The sequence below is a fragment of the Arachis hypogaea genome, chromosome 20 (assembly GCF_003086295.3).
Source record: "Arachis hypogaea cultivar Tifrunner chromosome 20, arahy.Tifrunner.gnm2.J5K5, whole genome shotgun sequence".
NCBI classification, from domain to species: Eukaryota; Viridiplantae; Streptophyta; class Magnoliopsida; order Fabales; family Fabaceae; genus Arachis; species Arachis hypogaea.
The window spans coordinates 27,191,197-27,194,110 of record NC_092055.1 but is presented as its reverse complement, the minus strand read 5'-3'; the positions used below and the strand labels follow the sequence as shown (position 1 = coordinate 27,194,110).

Sequence of the window (2,914 nt, the reverse complement as noted above, 5' to 3'; positions counted from 1 at the left end):
TTCTTACTCAGCTGGCCCACTTGTGCCTCCAAATTTCTTATGGAGGACCTTGTTTCACTCATGAAACTTACAGTGGCCTTGGACAGATCAGAGACTAAGTTTGCTAAATTAGAGGTATTTTGTTCAGAGTTCTCTGTCTGTTGCTGAGAAGATGATGGAAAAGGTTTACTATTGTTAAACCTGTTTCTTCCACCATTAGTAAAGCCTTGTTGAGGCTTTTGTTGATCCTTCCATGAGAAATTTGGGTGATTTCTCCATGAGGGGTTATAGGTGTTTCCATAAGGTTCACCCATATAATTTACCTCTACTATTGCAGGGTTCTCAGGATCATAAGCTTCTTCTTTAGAAGATGCCTCTTGAGTACTGTTAGATGTAGCTTGCATTCCATTCAGACTCTGAGAAATCATATTGACTTGCTGAGTCAATATTTTATTCTGAGCCAATATAGCATTCAGAGTGTCAATTTCAAGAACTCCCTTCTTCATAAGCGTCCCATTATTCACAAGATTCCTCTCAGAAGTGTACATGAACTGGTTATTAGCAACCATGTCAATGAGTTCTTGAGCTTCTACAGGCGTTCTCTTTAGGTGAATGGATCCACCTGCAGAATTATCCAATGACATCTTAGCTAATTCAGATAGACCATCATAGAATATATCCAGGATTGTCCATTCTGAAAGCATGTCAGAAGGACACTTTTTGGTCAATTGCTTGTATCTCTCCCAAGCTTCATAGAGGGATTCACCTTCCTTCTGTCTGAAGGTTTGAACATCCACTCTAAGCTTACTGAGCTTTTGAGGAGGAAAGAACTTGGCTAAGAAAGCCGTGACCAGCTTATCCCAAGAGTTCAGGCTATCTTTAGGTTGAGAATCCAACCATATTCTAGCTCTGTCTCTCACAGCAAACGGGAAAAGCATGAGCCTGTAGACCTCGGGGTCAACCCCATTGGTCTTAACAGTATCACAGATCTGTAAGAACTCAGTTAAGAACTGAAAAGGATCTTCAGATGGAAGTCCATAAAACTTGCAGTTCTGTTGCATCAGAGAAACTAATTGAGGTTTCAGCTCAAAATTGTTTGCTCCAATGGCAGGAATGGAGATGCTTCTTCCATGTAAATTGGAATTAGGTGCAGTAAAGTCACCAAGCATCCTCCTTGCATTATTATTATTTTTGGCTGCCATCTCCTCTTCTTGTTCGAAAATTTCAGTAAGGTTGTCTCTGGATTGTTGTAATTTAGCTTCTCTTAGTTTTCTTTTCAGAGTCCTTTCAGGTTCAGGATCTGCTTCAACAAGAATGTTCTTGTCCTTACTCTTGCTCATATGAAAAAGAAGGGAACAGAAGATAATAATAGGGATCCTTTTTACCACAGTATAGAGGTTCCCTTGTGTGAGTAGAAGAAAAGAAGAAAGAGAATGAAGAAGAGAAGAATTCAAACTCAGAAGAGAAGGGGTTCGAATTTTTGGGTGAGGAGAAGTGTTAGTAGATGAATAAATAAATAGAAGGAGATGATGGAGAGGAAATTTCAAAAATTAATTTTTTGAAAAGAAGTTGATGATTTTCGAAAATTAAAGGAGAATTAAAATTAAAATTAAAATTTAAACAATTAATTAACTAAAACGAATTTTTGAAAAAGAGGGAGGTATTTTCGAAAATTAGAGAGGGATAGTTAGTTAGGTAGTTTTGAAAGAGATAAGAAACAAACAAAAAGTTAATTAGTTAGTTGAAATAAATTTTGAAAATCAATTTTTAAAAGATAAGAAGATAAGAAGTTAGAAAAGATATTTGAAAAAGATATGATATGAAAAGGTATGATTAAAAAGATATGATTTTGAAAAAGATAAGATAAAAAGATATTTTTGAAAAGATATGATTGAAATTAGTTTTGAAAAAGATTTGAATTTTAAAATCAAAATTAATGGCTTGACTCACAAGTAATCACAAGATATGATTCTAGCACTTAAAGTTTGAATCTTTCTTAACAAGAAAGTAACAAACTTGAAATTTTTGAATCAAAACATTAATTGATGATGTGATTTTCGAAAATATGATAAAATAAGAAAAATATTTTGAAAATATTTTGAAAAAGATTTTTGAAATTTTCGAAAATACATAAAAAAATGAAAAAGATATGATTTTTTTTTTGAAAAAGATTTTGAAAAAGATAAGATTTTTAAATTGAAAATTTGATTTGACTCATAAGAAACAACTAAATTTTAAAAAGTTTTAAAAAATTCAACTCAAATTTTCAAAAATTTATGAGTAAAAAAGGGAAAGATATTTTTTTTTAATTTTTTTTGAATTTTTAATGAAGAAAGAGAAAAACATGAAAAAGACTCAATGCATGAGAATTTTAGATCAAAACAATGAATGTATGCAAGAATGCTATGAATGTCAAGATGAACACCAAGAACACTTTGAAGATCATGATGAACATCAAGAACTTATTTTTGAAAATTTTTTATATGCAAAGAAAACATGCAAGACACCAAACTTAGAAATCTTTCATACTTAGACACCATGAATGCAAAAATGCATATGAAAAACAACAAAAGATACAAAACAAGAAAACATCAAGATCAAACAAAAAGACTTACCAAGAACAACTTGAAGATCATGAAGAACACTATGAATGCATGAATTTTTCGAAAATTTTATGCAAAATTTAAAACATGCAATTGACACTAAACTTAAAATTGACTCAAGACTCAAACAAGAAACACAAGAATATTTTTTATTTTATGATTTTCAAATTTTTTTGGATTTTTCGAAAATTAATGTAAAAAAGAAAAATAAGGATTCCAAAATTTTTAATATGAATTCCAGGAATCTTGCACTCTTAGTCTAAAGCCTCAGTCCAGGAATTAGACATGGCTCACTAGCCAGCCAAGCTTTCAATGAAAGCTCCAGTCCAAAA

At 31.8% G+C, this 2,914-nt stretch overlaps 1 non-coding gene across 1 annotated transcript; it reads left to right on the top strand.

Moving 5' to 3' along the window:
• The first annotated feature begins 677 nt into the window (after nt 1–677).
• LOC112788672 (small nucleolar RNA R71) lies at nt 678–785 on the top strand. Its single transcript, XR_003196028.1, has one exon. It is a non-coding gene; the product is annotated as a small nucleolar RNA R71 (small nucleolar RNA).
• The last annotated feature ends 2,129 nt before the right edge of the window (nt 786–2,914 follow it).